Genomic DNA, 16,889 nt, shown 5'->3' with positions numbered 1-16,889 from the left:
AGTTAGCAGCAATTTGCTTGCATTAACATTTGAACAATTTTTTATACTGCTGTGCTTGCCAGTGTAGCCACTTTTAAAGACAGAATGATGTTGTTTGGGATACAAGCTTGAAATGGAATGAAGACTTCTGAAAACATATGCTCATGTTAGCTTTCACTGGCTGTGTTTGAATCCATATTAAATGTCACCAGAAATGTCTCCAGAGTGGGGAAAACCTAAGCTGCTGGGTAAAAGATATTTTACTCCAATTAAGGGTTAAAAACTCTCAAATGGGGCCTCCCTGGTGGTGCAAGGGGTTAAGCACCACACTATGAGGCAATCCGCAGCCTCTGCAGCATGAGTTCGATCCTCAGCCGGGTGGGGAGACACCCACATGGTGCAGCAGAACTCTCCTGTCTCCCCACTGCTCCCCTCAGCAGAGTGTTTTAGTCAGTCTGCCTGTTCTGCTCCCCACTCTGTCTCTGGTGAATCCTCTCACCCTCCACACCTCTGGCCTGTACCCCAGCTCTTGTATGCATAAATAAATAAATCTTAAAAAAAAAAAAAAAAACTTTCTAACGTTTTTACTCTGCACCCTGTTTGGGAGTTCCTGGACTGCCTAGATTCTCCCAAAGCAATCACCACCCCACAAAAGGAACAACAGTTTGGCCATTTTATTGAGGGGGCCAGGCTACTATCTCAAGGATGTTCCTGTGTGTCTCCCCAACTCCCAGGTGAGGGTGAATGGGGACATCATAAAGTTGGAACTACAAAACTTGTCTATGAAGGAGTGACAACCATTCCCTACTAAACGCAAATAAGGCAAACAAGGATTTAGCTCATCTTGGAATGACAGAACGTTTTGAGCTGAAATGGCTGAGAGAACATTTTAGGCCAACTTCCTCTTCTAAAATGTGGAAAAATTGATCTCCTTCTGGGACAATGGACTCAATGTAGTTTTCTCTCTTGTTTTCTGTGACCCCCCAGACATTAAGTCTAAGGCAAACATAAGAAAGCTTTCAACTGTGGGAAGAGGACAGATTGGCCAGGGAACTCAGGGCCAATAGAGCAACACAGTAGTGATTCCCCATTTTTTTTTCCCCAAATACTTTTCACACTCAGAGCTGAAGACGCCAGCAATCCAGACACTTCAACAGGGAAAAGTATACGGAGGCAGAGCAAAAACCTACTCAGTCCGGAAATAACAAGGAAAGGGGCAGCTGAGCAAGACAGAAAATATTTAGATAATCACTGCTTGTCGATAACCAAAGCACATGCGCAAGCCACGTAAAGCGCATGCACAGACTTTCCTATATATATCCCTGCCCCCTCGGAAATAAAGCGTGAGTTCCTGCAGCCATCCATGTGAGTAGAAGCGTTTTTCATCCCCAGCCCCTCCGCCGAGTTCCTGAACCCAGTCGGCCTGCGGGACGGGCCGACAAGTGGCGCCCAGCGTGGGACACGAGTACGAGGGATCCTCTGAGGGACCGATCCATCAGTAAGGTAAGGACTAGGTAAGTGATCGGCATCATGGGCAATACCATGTCCAAGGGCCAACTCGTTAGAGCCCTGCAACTTCTGCTTAAACATTATGGAACTCCCGTGAAGGTGCAGACCCTTCATAATCTAGTCTCAGTCCTCGCAAATACCAGCAAATGGTTCCTTCAGCAGGACACCGTCTCAGTACGAAGCTGGGAAAAGGTCAAAGCAGACTTCCTTCTTCACAGGGACCTTTACGGACCCCAAACTGTTCCCCCCGTATTCTTTCTGTGTGGCAACTAGTCTTGATGCCCTTAGTTATGGGGAGCAGCTGCTTGTGAACTAGTGGCTGAGGCATTGCGCTCTGCGGCTCAACCCGAAAGCGAAACTACGCCCGCCATGTGCTCAGCCGCGGCAAGCTCAGCCACGGAAACCCCCCTTCTCAATCCTCAAATCCAGGGGGAAATTCCTCTTCAGACGAGGGGGATGTGGAGGACAATACAGACCATCCACCTCCCTATGATAGACCACCCCCGTCAACCAAAAATCGGCGGTATCGCTCCCTTCCCACTCTACTTGTGCAGTCCCTCCCTTCTGCTCTTTCAAAATTCACCTCCTCAAGCCCTTCTCAAACATCCCTCGAGGAAAACACCTAGGAGTTTCTCTTTACATATCATTTCTCTAGTTAATATCCCTCTATCTATGTTATCATAGCTGTAAAAGGCTATCTACATACTTAAATTAGTATAATAAGTTTCACCATAATCTAAAAAGTCTGTTCACTTGTATTTGATAAAGTATCTTAAAAAATAGGCAAAAAGTGTTTTCACCTGGCCGTCATATAGATTAGTTCTCTGCATACCTCTGCTGCTTATTTCATCTCAGTGTGCTCATTTTTTTTCTTTTCTAAATGTAAGTTAAAAAATAAACTAACAGAGCCACAAAATTTTAACATGATAAGAAAATATTTAGAGGGTGATAGTCCCCAGTGATACTTTAAGTAAAATTCAACCAAACCTGACACCTTAAAAAATGTTATTCCAGAGAACTTCCATATTAACCACCATGTTCACATAGTACTGATTACTAGTCACCCTAATCCTGTAGTGTATAATCAACGTTTTAATGTGTCCCATGCATTCGTTTAGTTTGAACCCTCCCAACAACCCATGAGGTAGGTAATAATCCCATTCTATGTATGAGTCAGACTGAGATAAGCTACACAAAAACACCACTGTTAAGTAGCAGAGCCAGAATTTAACCTCAAAATCCCAACTGTTGTAGAGCAACCCCGATACAAAACGGGGTGCCTGACTATGGGTCCTCACCCTCGCACTTAAAAGGACTTATCAATGCTCTACTGCAGGCACACGCGAAAGGTTAATAAAAGGTTTATTTACAAGGGAAGGGAAAATGAGGAAATGTACAGCTCTGGGAGAAAAGTGGGAGACAAAGTTTTAAATGAGTCCTACCCGATCCGCCAATTAGGAATCCCAAAATGGCGCTCTCAGAGCTGGCCGCCAGCCAGGAGCCGTGAAGCCAGGAGGCAAACAATCGCGAGCCAGAGAGCCCAAGGCCCACGTGTTTGGTTTTTATATCCAACCTGGCTGCCCAACTCCACCCTCAGGTCCCAGCCACCCTCCCTTGGTGGTGATGGAATTTGTCTTTCCCAAAGTCTTGATGGCTTTAGTCTGAAGTGGGGGTGGAGTCCACAAAGCCTGTATGGGATTAACTCAGGACATCACTTCCCCCTAACACAACCACAATACAAACTTTCATTTAAATAAGGAAAAAAGACTACTGCACAATATTACTCTTCAGGTACAGCCTGTAGAGCCATGGCCTTGAATTACTTAACTCTACGGAAGTGCTTCAGAAATTCTTAGGTTTAGAGATAATACCATCTGGATACCTTTGCTTGAACCGAGCAACGACATCTGGGTCTAGTAAATGGATCCCTCAGTGGCCCCTGTCTAGAAAAAAACTACAGGCGGCTCATTTTCTTGTTAAAAATCAACTAACGGCTGGACACCTTGTTCCCTCCACCTCCCCATGGAACTTCCCTATTTTTGTCATCAAAAAATCCTCTAGCAACTGGCGACTGTTACATGATCTCCGGAAAGTTAACAAAATCATGGTCCCTTTTGGCCCGGATCAGCGAGGCCTTCCCAACCCCTCAGGAATCCCCAAGGACTTCCCCATGGCCGTCATTGACATTGAAGATTGTTTTTTCTCCATTCCTCTTCACCCCGAGGATTCCCCTCGATTTGCTTTTACCCTTCCATCTGTACACCCAAACTAAATTAACGAGAGCGAAGGTCCATTGACAAACACAGGCCAAGCATTCTATCTGCTCAGTTGTTTGGAAAGAGCCCCACTCCCTTCAATGGCAACCAACGGCTCCAGTCCTTGCCGAGGCACCCGGATCCCTTTGTATCTTTCCTCCCGGTCAACCTCAGCCTCGTTGGATCCCTCTTCGGCTGACTCACTTACTTCATAGTCCGCCCTCCGATTCACCCAACAAAGAGGCGCTCTCCAAACCTTCTGAACAACATGATTCATGGGACAATAGTTAATAATCCCCCTTTCTTTCTGCCGGTTTCCAGAAAGGGGGGTATTCTCCCGTCATTCTTGCCTACCAATTCCACCACTGGACTCCTTTCTATAGTGTCTTTCAATCTACCATTCAACAATCAATCCTCCCTCAGTTGTAGCTGTCACCTTTCCTCTTGTTGGTCTAGAACCCTCAGCAATTCCTTCGTTGTCATGCGTTTCCCTAAGGTCGTTATTATGCCTGTCAGTGTGTCTGAGTCTACTTCTCAGGTAATCATCCGAAATCGACAAGCAGGTCCGGCATTGGTTGTTGGCGCCTTGATCTCTGTCTTCTCGACGCTGGCAGCTGTGTCCGCGGTGGTGGGCGGCCTAGCTCTATCCAACTCCGTACTCAACGCAGATACCATCAACCTTCTCTCAGAGAGAGTCTCCAGCGCCTTTCTCACACAAAATTCCATCAACAACCATCTCGCAGTCGGACTACTCCGGTTGAATCAACAAGTTTCCTTAATACAGGAAGAAATCGACTTACTGACTTTAACTGCTCATATCCCCTGTATGCCTACCTATGCCTTCACCTGCGTTACCCCTGCTGTTGTATCCAACTGCTCCTCCCAAGTTCATTCCCTTAATGACTACCTGCGCGGCCCATGGAACCAAACTTTCTTAAATTTACTGTCCAATTGGCTAATCAAATCCTCACTATTAATCCCGATCAAGCCCTCTCCTGGCTCTCCAAAGCTTGGGGATTGGTCAATCCTTAGGTGGAGCGGTCTCACTCCTCAGTCTAATTTTCCTCTGTCTAGGGGTCATTTTTGTCATCTTGTGGCATCAATGGAACAGACCTTCTCAGGACCCCAATGTCTGGATAAGTATTGCCCTAGACCACTTGTAGGCCAATGACGGGTAAGATGGTGGTGTGTGCCATGGCAACCTAAGACAGCACCATCACCTTATCTGGAATCCAGGTGGCGGACAGCCATGACGGGTAAGCATGGGTGCATACCTGCCACAACCTAAGACAGGCCCTTGTGTGTCCGCTGTCAATACCAGACGCGAAACTTAACTTTGGCAATACCGCCTTGGCAATGCTGCTTTGCTTTCTGGCTGACAGAGGGACCTGAGGTAGTGTTCGCTTCCGCCAACCAAAAGAACTACAAATCTAATGCAATCTTAACAGAAAGGTGCAAGGTCCATGGAAAGTGCATGTGCAGAAAGTAAAAACGGGGGAGCTGTCAATAGCCAAAGCGCATGCGCAGACTTTCATATATATATATATATATATATATATATATATATATATATATATCCCTGCCCCCTTGGTAATAAAGAGTGAGTTCCTGCAGACATCCATGTGAGTAGAAGCATTTTTCATCCCCAGCCCCGCTGCTGTGTTCCTGAACCCTGTCAGCCTGCGGGACGGGCCGACAACTGCTCTATTCACACCCTACAGAAAAATAATATCCCACCCCCACCTATACTAACAAAATCCAAAGGAAGACCCCAGACCTCCAGTTACATCAGAATAATGAGGCACCCCAACAACCCCCCCCAAAACACACACAAGGGTGGCATCAGAAAAGGCCAAGTACGGGGCCAGGACTTTCATCCCAACCAGGTAATCAATTCCCTTCTTCCCCTCCCCATACTGTCCAAGGAATTCATTTGGGGAACCTGGACTTGTACCCCATCCAGTACTAATGAAGTGGCCCCCCACTTTCTAGTGGGGTCAGGAGAGCTTAGTGAAAAGTCAGGATTTTCAACAACTCCCGGAGGTAATGAGACTGTCATACACTCATCACCCCCACTTCCCCGAATTTTGTCAATAGGAGCCATTTGGGGGGCTGTAATAAGAATGCCTGCCCTGCTCATTAGGGTTTTATGGGTGGAGGGCCCATGGGCATTGAGAACTCACACCCCACCCAGCGGTGATGAGAAGACTCTTCCCACCAGCGGTGACAACAGATGCTGAGTGAACACCTGGCTTCTCCAATCTGGCACTAACAGGTGATGCCCCCTCCCTTCCCTGGGAGAACAGTGTCAGGAAAACAAAATAGCTGAAACAGAAGGTTTAATAGATCCACGATCTCCTCTAATACCCACAAAGTCCAAGTTTCAGTAGAAAATCACTCATTTACCAAGAATCAGGATGATCTCACTGAATGAAAAAACACCATCAAAATATGGCAACACCAAAATGAACAAGATGCCGAATTTTCAGAGAATCGGAAGCTGCCATTAGGAAAATGCTTCAGTGAGCAAGTGCAAGTTATGCTTTAAACAAATGGAAAACAACAACAACCCAAAATAGAAAGAATCAGCTAAGAAAGAAAGTATCAACAAAAAAGAAGATATAAAGAAACAACCAAGTGGAAATTTTAGTACCCAAATGTAAAACTCAGTGAATGGGCTACATGACCAAATGGAGGATGCAGAGGAAAGAATCAGTGAACTGGAAGATGGAACAGGAGGCATTACCGGGATTGCACAGCAGAGAAAGTAAAGCAATTGCAGTCTATCTTAAAAAAGGTCTTTGACTAATGTCGTTTTATTGTTGATAATGTCATCTCAGCCAAGGCTCTGTCTGGAACAAGTTTGCATGTTCTCCTGATGTCTGCCTGGGGGTTTCTCTGAGCGCCCCTTTTTTCCCCACATCCCAAAGACAGAAGTGAGGTTCTTTGGGATGTTGCCCCACTGTAACGGAAGGGCATCCTGTCTGGGGCTGGGCTCCGACTCTGAACTGGAATAAGGGGGTTGGAAAATGAATGCACGAATGAATATAAAAGATTATTTAATATTAGAAGTGTGGTGGGTCTTTATTTAGATGTTTGGAGACGTTTCTAGGATCAGAAATATACCCTAGGAACTGAACTCTTGTTTACATCAATAAGCCCTGATAAATTGGTTTCATTATATGTAATGAAGTGTCAGTCACTGTTTCCCACTTTTTAAGCCCGGTGTTTGTCTGCCTTTCTCCTCAGTAGATCCAAATTTCGCTGATGAGTAACAGTCACACACTTCATGGGATGGGGCTCACCCAACAGGTCTGCCCTATTATATGGGAATATTTAGACTTCCACCCACCACCAGCTGTAACACCTCCTTCTAAATTGTTTTCCTCTTTATTAACTAGAATCCATTGTAACTACCCCATCATCAAACATTTGTTAAGGATCTCAGAGTGACATTGGTGTACATGCAAGGAGATCACTTCATCGGAGATACCACATCATACAGCCAATGTGCAGACACCACGGCGAGCAGATGACTGTCTTGAGTCCAAAAAACTTAGCTTTGAAAGCAAGAGTCAAAGCACCCTCTAGTGGTGCATCTCACCCACTAACCCACAGAAAGTTGTATCCTGTGGGGGATTGGAAGCCCGGCTCTTTGAATGTTTTCAGTTTCTTCCAGGAGCCTAGAGATCCAGGGAGGATGTAATATATGAAGATTTAAGTTAATTAAAAGAGGCTTCTGGCATCCCAGACCCAGAAGGAGTAACGAATACCAAAAGGCTGTGAAAAATGAAATAGCTTCAGTTGTCTGCTAAAGATCAGCGTCTCTGGCATCTCTTGCCAGTCTGCTCAGAAAAATTGAATTCTGGTAGCTGTTTTTCAGCCAGGAGTGACACAACTTGATTGCTTAATGATTTATTGCTTTCTTATACACCCACCTAGAGGACACCTCTTCACTAAAGCCACTTCTTCCATTTGGTGACAACTTACCAACTGTCTGGAATGACCAAGAAATATTCCTTTCTGAATTCTTTGAGAAATAGGGGATTTAATTTTGGATCTTCTTGTTCTGCCAGGACAGGTAACAAGACTGTCATTATCATTAATATTCTACAGGCTGTTATAAATATCTACAGTTGATTAGCATGGTAGTATAGTAACTGATTTTTTACGTAAGAAGCAACACACTGTTATAGAGAAAACACTGGCCTGAAAGCATAGAGATTGGACTGTGGTGTGGCATTGCCTTTGCCACTAATTAGGGCACCTTGAGCAAGTTCCTCAACAACCCTCAGCCTCGACCTTCCCCTTAATACTTGAAAGAACCAGACTAATAGTGTTACCTCTCAGTTCTAAACAAACTATAAATAAATCAGTTTGTAACGGTCACTTGACAGAGTTCTATTCTGAAGCACTGTGTTCCTTCCTGGGTGTTCTTCCTCATTGCTCCAGGCTGCACTCTGGCCTGGCGGGATCCTAAGCAGAAAACAAAGTTCAAAGAACTAGCTGAACTAAGAGCGAGGCAAAAATTTGGATGCTCTCCTAGAGGATTTGCTTTTTTCTTCCTGAATTTAGAAAATATGGTGCAGGGGAAAGGAGAGAGAAAGTGGTGGATTATTCAATTAGAAGAAGAGGCCTGGATAGGTGGAGTTAGGAGCAGCACTATTTACCACAGCCAAGATATGGAAGCATATTAAATGCCCTAAAACAGAAGATTGGATCAAGAAGATGTGGTGTATATACACAATGGAATATTACTCAGCGGTCAAAAAGATAAACTCATGCCATTTGCAGCAACATGGATAGAGCTGGAAGGGATTACACTCAGTGAAATAAGTCAGAAGGAAAAAGATAAATATGGGATGGTTTCACTTATACGTGGACTATAGAGAAATCAAACAAAGGGTCAGAAAAAACACAACTTGCAAGTCGGCCGTAGATCTGAGGCATCCAGAAGAGAAGGTGGGTCGAGTCAGAATGGGAGGGAAGAGGAAGTGGACTATAGGGATGGATTATGGGTCCGTGGTAGTGGGAGAACTCCAAAATTTTAACCACGATGTAATAAAAAAAAGTACTTTATCTAAAAATAAACTTTAAGAAACAAAATTAAAAAAAAAAAGAGGAAGAACATCCCAGCTTGGCTATCAGGACCGAGAGAGGAAGGTGTGCTAACGGCCAGGGGCCACACTGACATTGCCCACAGACAGCCCACGGCTGTGCACCCCCACGGGTCCTGCACGGACCTGGGCCTGGAGAGAGCCATGCTCCCTCCCCTGCCCTCCCCTCCACCATGTCCAGAAGAGGTAAAGGGAGCAAGTTGGGCACATCTTCATGAGAGGGACCACAGTCTACTGGCCCTGGTCAGCTTTAGAGCCCAGAGCTTGAGTAGATGTAATGTCGAGTATATGTAATGTTAAAAGTGGGGGGAGATACAAATTTTTATCAACTGATCATGTTGTTAAGGAATTTTCTATCTTATTTTTTTAAATGAGGGAGAACTTTGCCTATAAAATCAATTTTTTAAAAAGATTTATTTATAGGTACAAGAGTTGGGGGTACAGGCCAGAGGTGCAAGGGATGAAAGGATTCACCAGAGACAGAGTGGGGAACAGAACAGGCCGACTGACTGAAATACACTGCTGAGGGGAGCAGCAGGCGAGACAGGAGAGGTCTGCTGTGCCATGTGGGTAGCTCCCTGGCTGGTGGGGATAGAACTCGCACTGCAGAGGCTGCGGACAGCTTCACAGGCTGTGTCTTAACCCCTGCCCCACCAGAGAGGCCCCTAGAATTAATTTTTTAATCTTGATTAAATGAATTATTCCCTAAGAACCTAAGACTTTGTTTGCTCTCTACGATTATTCTAAGACTTCTCAAAAACTCAAGTTACTACATGTTGGGCCTGAATTTAGGCTTCATCATACCAGAATTTTATTATATGAAATATTACTTAGGTGTATATCTCACTACCTGAAGTCTAAAAGTCCTTCTTTCATTCTGCAGGCCTGTGGATAGTCACGTTTGTGCATTAAGCTCAATGTGTAGCTATCAGACAGGCAGGGGCCAGAAGCCACAAGTTCATCTAAACATTATTACAATAACATGTATCAATAATAGGTAAGATACGGAAACAAACTAAATGCTCTAAAACAGATGACTGGATCAAGAGATGTGGCCTACAAACACAATGGAATACTTCTCAGCAATCCAAAAAAGATAAACTCAAGTCATTCACAGCAACATGGATGGAGCTGGAAGGGATGATGCTCAGTGAAATAAGCCAGAAGGAAAAAGAAAAATTTAGGATGGCTTCACTTATAGGAGGAATATAGGGGAACTAAGTAAGGGCTCAGGAAAACTAATAATAAATAAATAAATAAATAGATAGATAGATAGATAGATAGATAGATAGATAGATAGATAAATAAATAAATAAATAAATAAATAAATAAATAAATAAATAAACAAACAAAATTAACAGGCAACTTCAAATCTGAGACATTCTGCAGCAGAGGGGGCGGAGAGTGATCAAAACAGGGGAGGAAAGAGCACAAGGGACTATGGTGATGGTGCTCGGGAATTTGGGGGTGGAAATTTGGTGGAAATTATGCCTGAAGGGAGAAATCAAACGTTATACTAAAATGAACAATGATGTAGAAAAAAAAAAGAAAACTTTTAAAAAAAGGAAACGTGTACTAAAAGAACACATTCGATCAAACATATTAAATGCTACACCCACCCACCTACACACACACACCCACCCCAGCATTTTATTAGAGGCAGGAAGACAATGTACAAACAAAAAAGGGAGGTGTGTTTGTTTCATTACTAAAAAGGCAGTGAATCAATATGCATAACTGTTAGCACTGAGGTTTCTCAAGGAAGACTTCTGCAAAGACAGAATTTGATGTTGTTGTTTCTATTTTTAAGGAAAGGTTGAACGAAGGCAAAAAAAAAAAAAAAAGAAATCAATATAACCCTCTGGATGGAGAAGAAGGAGCTGTTTCCAAGGCAACTTGGGAGAAGAAAGGGTATGGATTGGAAGGAGACCGCGTTTGACTAATGCAATGGAAGAGGTGAGAGGAAACAGAGCGAGGCTCCAGATACTTGGCTGAGTTGAAGGTAGAAAACATGCGATCGAGTCTTTGCCTCTTTCTATTTGAGGGTACAAACTGCCCCCTCTTACTTCACACACCTTGGTGCTCAAATCTTCTCCTGCTAACAAAATTTCAACTCAAAAAAAGCCCAGAGACATGCTAAAAAGGTTTACTTTTTACTGAGGTTCTGGCATTCTGACATTAAGAAGAACTCTCATGCTAGTACCTCCCCAAGGAGGGCAGACTCTCCTCCTCGGGGGTCTGGGTACAGGAGCCCTCGACCGGGAGAAGTGAATGTCTGGGGTCTGTGTTTAATCTGCAGCATGTGTACGCATTTTCACACCACTCTGTAAAAACCTGTCTCATGGACATTTTCTTTCCATATTATTTATTTAACACTCCTTATTGATTCTAGTTCATTTTCATATAAAACAATGTTAATTAATGAGAATGTATTATTACAGCTAGCATTTTTTAAATTCTGTATTCCAGAGAAAGTGATAGATGTTCTATATACACTATCTTATCATATTTAACCATCTCAGGGAATCCCTTGAAATAGGTAGACATATTATTTTCATTTTCCTATGAGAAAGGGAGGCTTAAGGGCCTCCCTGGTGGCACAGGGGTTAAGCACAGCACTGTGAAGTTATCCACAGCCTCTTCAGCACAAGCTCGATCCCCAGCCAGGGAGCTACCCACATGGCACAGCAGACCTCTCCCGTCTTGCCCGCTGCTCCCCTCAACAGTGTGCTTCGGTCAGTCTGCCTGTTCTGCTCCCCACTCTGTCTCTGGTGAATCCTCTCACCCCCATACCTCTGCCCTATACCCCGATTCTTGTATGCATAGATGAATGAATCTTAAAAAAAAAAAAAAAGAAAAGGGAGGCTTAAAACAGATATGGGACCCCACAGCTAACAAGTGGTGAAGTTGGGTTTCAAACCCAAGTGTGTCAAGAATGATCTTGGAAGTTGGAGGTTGTCAGTTAGATAAAGCCAAGACAGCAATGAAAAATTCATTTAGCTACTCCTTTTAATATACTCAAGAAAAGCATGGTCTTAAGAGGCACAGAGTTTTTAAAAATATTTTAAGATTTCACCAAGTGTAGAGTTGGCCAGAAAAGATATTTAAAGGTCATAAGAGGAAAAAAGATCCAATCAAGGAATCAGTCCAGGTGGGGACTGGAGACTTCCATGTTGTTCGAGATAGCACCATGATATGGGGGGCTTGTGGGCCACCAAGTCAACACCTCCTGTCTTCTTCCTCTGACAGATGGGAACAGAGCTCAGCTTCCCTGAATATCACTTTGTTACAATGTTGAAGAGAAATAAAAACAAATACTGGCCAAGATTGATCACATTTTTCAAGGATCTGTTTTTGTTATACGTTATTTCATTTAAAATCCAAGTTTTCGGGCCTCCCCAGTGGTGCAGTGGGTTCAGCACAGCGCTGTGAAGCTGTCTGCAGTCTCTGCAGTGCTGGTTCGATTCCCAGCCATCCAGGGAGCTACCCACATGGCACGCAGACCTCTCCTGACTCGCCTGCTGCTCCCCTCAGCAGTGTACTTTGGTCCTTCTGCCTGTTCTGTTCCCTGCTCTGTTTCTGGTGAATTATCTTACCCTCCCAAGCCTCTGGCCTGTACCTCAGTGCTTGTATAAATAAATAAATCTTTAAAAAAAAATAAAGTCCAAGTTTCCAAGCACCTATCCAGAGCTTTCGAAGAAGACTCGTTGCATCCATCACCGTCACTGACAAGATGCTGACCGTTCTTCAGTCAACATCGCTGGTTGTTATGCAACCTCAGAAGCCATCCCAAAAAATTGCATTAGGAGATAATCCCCGACATTGTGTCAAGCACATAATTTCTAGTGAATGTGGACCTCAACACGTATATTTAGAGACAATTAATATTTAGAGACACTATTTAGAATTATGATATGTACATGTGTTAAGTGATGAGGTTTAAATGATGTTCAATTGTGATGTTTAAATTATCATGTCTAAAATGTTTAAGAGAATCAAAAGCAATATTAATGTTTTGAGTTAAGCAAGAACCCGCAGATATTTGGTATTTGCGTATTTTTAATTTTTGTAAGAAAATTTGACTTAGTTCTAGATGAATTAGATATCAGACTATATTTTGCGGATGGGGCTTATGAAAAATAGAAAAATCAAAAAATAATACTGATTAAAAAAAGAAGTCCAGAGGGCCTCCCTGGTGGCGTAAGGGGTTGGGCACTGTGCTGTGGGGCAATCTGCAGCCTCTGCAACACGAGTTTGATCCCCGACCAGGGAGCTCCCCACATGGCGCAGCAGACCTCTCCTGTCTCGCCTGCTGCTCCCCTCAGCAGTGTATTGCAGTCAGTCTGCCTGTTCTGTTCCCCACTCTGTCTCTGGTGAATCTTCTCATCCCCCGCATCTCTGGCCTGTACCTCAGCTCTCATATGCATAAATAAAGAAATCTTGAAAAAAAAAAAAAGTCCAGAAACCATTTTCCCAGGACTGTTATGGTCTCCACAGTGAGTGACAGGGAATCTGGTTTCTTCTGTCATGTTGTTGTACTCTTTATTCCTAAAGTCACATAGGGAGCAAGATCGCCACAGTGACATTCTAGTTACAGCCAACAGGACCTGGGAAGGAAAGAGAAGAAAGTCATGCCCCCTTTGAAGGAAGCTTCTGGGGACTTTCAAACATGACATCTGTTGACATAGCTGTATTGCTTTTGTAAGGTTGCTATAACAAAGCACCACAGACTGGTGTATTAAATAATAGCAATGTATTTCTGCACAGATCTGGAGACTGAAAGTCCAAGGCCATGGTTCTGGCAAGCTCGTTTCCTCCAGAATGGTAAGGACATGGCTGTCTTCTCCCTGTATCTTCTTTTTTATAAGGACACTAGCATAATGGACTAGAGCCCATTCTTAGGACCTCATTTAACCTGTATTACTCCCTCTCTTCAGGGCCTCCCTAGTGGCCTAGTGGTTAAGTCTCAGCTCTTTCACTGCTGCAGCCTGAGCTCAATCCCCAGCAAGGAAGCTAATCCACACCGCACAGCAGTCGTATCCTGTCTTGCCCACTGCTCTCCTCAGCAGTGTATTTCAGTCACTCTGCCTGTTCTGCTCCCCACTCTGGTGAATCCTCTCACACCCCGCACCTCTGGCCTACACCCAGTTTTTCTACACACACTCTCTCTCTCTCTCTCTCTCTCTCTCTCTCACACACACACACAAACACACACATATTTAAATAAAGACCCTATCTTCAAATATAGTCGCTTTCTGAGATAGTGGGAGTAGGAACTCAATATATGCATTTCACCGCAGGGACACAATTCAGTCCATAATAAAACCTGTAGAAAGGACTTGGTCACACCTAAGTACAAGAGACATTGGAAAATATAATCTGTTATGCATCCCAGGCCCAGAAAAAAAAATCAATGACTGTTACTTGTGAAAAAAAGGAAAATATACCTAGGAGGGTAAGTAGCAGTCATTGTCACACTTCGGTTTGTAATTTTACGTCAAGCAATATGTGTATAGGCAATTTTGGAACATTTAAGATAACATAAGACTCAATATATTTATAAGGCCTGCTCTATTTACAATATGTATACAGGTTTCCCCCACTCTCCTGAAGTGGGTCATTCGTATGACTCCTTTTATAAGTTGAAATAGTGTAAAGCAAAGAAGCAATTATCATTTCATTTAAACGGAAAAATTGTTGAGAATTTCCAGGTCCCCTCAAAAACAGCTTTCCAGATCATACTAACATTGTAAAGCCTAAAATAACACTCACACATAGTACAAGTCAGGAATGAGATGCAAAACACACAGCCTGAGCAAAGGAGCCCGAGGCAGGAGGCTGACAGTGACATCCCTGCTCAGCATAAGCTGCGTCTGGAAAGATCCCCGGTGAAATCAGCAATGAACACGATTTTCAATTTTCACCTTGTGTCGTTACTGCAAAATTTCTCTTTCGATTTCTTTTGGTTAGCAAAATAGGTACTAATATAGGTCAGAGCAACATATAAGTGTAAAAAAGAAAAGGATATTTAGAAATTTCACAAGCGGAAATTTCATAATATAAAAAGCCACATGTTGTAACGTAAACTTTAGCAAAGCAGGGAGAGTGGCTATGGGAGTGATCTCAGTAATTGGGAAGGTTATATTGATTAAGACAGAAAATTTAAAAAATACTTTAAAAAGAAATCAAATATATTAAATCAACGAGCAGTTAAACTGCTTGAAGGTATTTGTAGATGGGGCCATAGAGGACGTGAAGCTTTGTAATCAGCAAGGCTTCTTGCTACATAATCTAAATGGTAACCGTCTCAATGGACCAATGGACCAAGAACTTATTGTTTGCTCACGTGACAATAATGCTGTTGGTTGACATTCTAATGCCTGGGGGCACTCACCTGGCCCCCACAAGTTTCCCACTGACATCGCCCCCTTTGTGCTAGGGTGAGGAGGGAACAGGTCCTTGTGATTCTGGTTTTCTCTTCAAAAAAAACAAAAGAAAGTACTCTTCTTAGGTGCTCCTTTCTGAATTTGCTGGCTTATGTCTAAAAGATCACCTGCAGACATTAGAGATTGATTCTTCTTGTCAGAAGTCACAAAGCTCTTCCTCCTCTGGCATCAAAAGGAAAAATTTTTCAAGGCACTAGAATGCTTACACACTTAAGAAAGAACGTTATCCTGCAAGTTAACAGATATTTTCTAGTAAGGATGATTTAGGCCTAAAAAGATTCTAGCCAAGCTCAATCTGGGAAAGTCTAAAGAAATGATTTCACCTGAAATTTCTGGATATGGATTAGTGGTGTGACATTTGACATTTTCTAGTTATTGTTTTAATTTTTGTATTCTCTGATTGTATTTGCTGAGAGTCTAAAAGCGTTGGTTTTGGGAATTCTTTTTTTTTTTTTTTTAATTTATTTATTTATTTATACAAGCACTGGGTACAGTCAGAAGCGCGGGAGGGTGAGAGAATTCACCAGAGCCAGAGCGGGGAGCAGAGCAGGCAGAAGGACCGAAGTACACTGCTGAGGGGAGCAGCGGGCGGCAGGAGAGGTCTGCGCGCCATGTGGGACCCTCCTCCGGTGGCCGGGGAGCAGCCGGGGATCGAACAGGCGCTGCAGAGGCTGCGGGTAGCTTCGCAACCCAGCGCTCAACCGCTGCGCCACTGGGGAGGCCCGGTTTTGGGAATTCTATATTTGTATACCATTAAGTTAGTGGATATTTAGGGTAATCAAATGTCTCTGGGATAATTGGAGCTTTGCACTGAAGGTGTGTGTACAGTTAGAATAAGAACGCAGATAATATGAAAGGTAAGTATTACATGAGTCCAAGGAGGATTTCAGATAAGAGCTGGATTTTTTACATCTTTGCTAATTATATGAAATTCAATACTGCTAAGGTATTTGCTTTGTACCCATGCAGGAAAAATTTAAATAGACTAAGACTGGGAGAATCATTTTGATAGATCTATTGCAAACCTTGACATAGGGGGATATTTTAACTTAGTAGCAAATGTTCCCTTTTATAAAATTACAAAGACCCAGTAACTCAATAAAGAAAGTAAGATGAATTTTTTAAAATATTGAATGGGACTAACTTTAGTAGAATTTACAAAATAATATCTAATGCAGAAAAATAATAGTTTTAAAATTGCTAGAAAAATACAAGTAGTTGCTTGAATAAATATATATCTGTTTCAAGAAATCAAATAGTCAGGTTTGGTTTATTGAAACAGAAATCATGCATATATAATGCAAGTCTTTTAGCTATAATTATGAATAAGGAGAAGGAACAAGGGGTGTAAAGTAACTCTTTTATGTATCTCCAAGTGGATAGAGTGAACTCTTCCCGATAACTTCCAGTGAGAAAATACCAGAAGCCTTGTATGAAAAGATGCCACATCTTAAATGTAGAACTGTCAGCTGTTGGCATGCCAAAGCGTTCACAAAGAAAGGAAACTAAAACAACTAGATAAGTAATGACAGAGCTTTCTAAGATAAGTCATTATCAGAACAAATAATGTGCTTGAGGGCCTC

This window comes from Talpa europaea (assembly GCF_964194135.1).
Source record: "Talpa europaea genome assembly, chromosome: 2".
Lineage (NCBI taxonomy): Eukaryota > Metazoa > Chordata > Mammalia > Eulipotyphla > Talpidae > Talpa > Talpa europaea.
The sequence above is the reverse complement of the archived record's forward strand: the minus strand, read 5'-3'. Positions refer to the sequence as shown.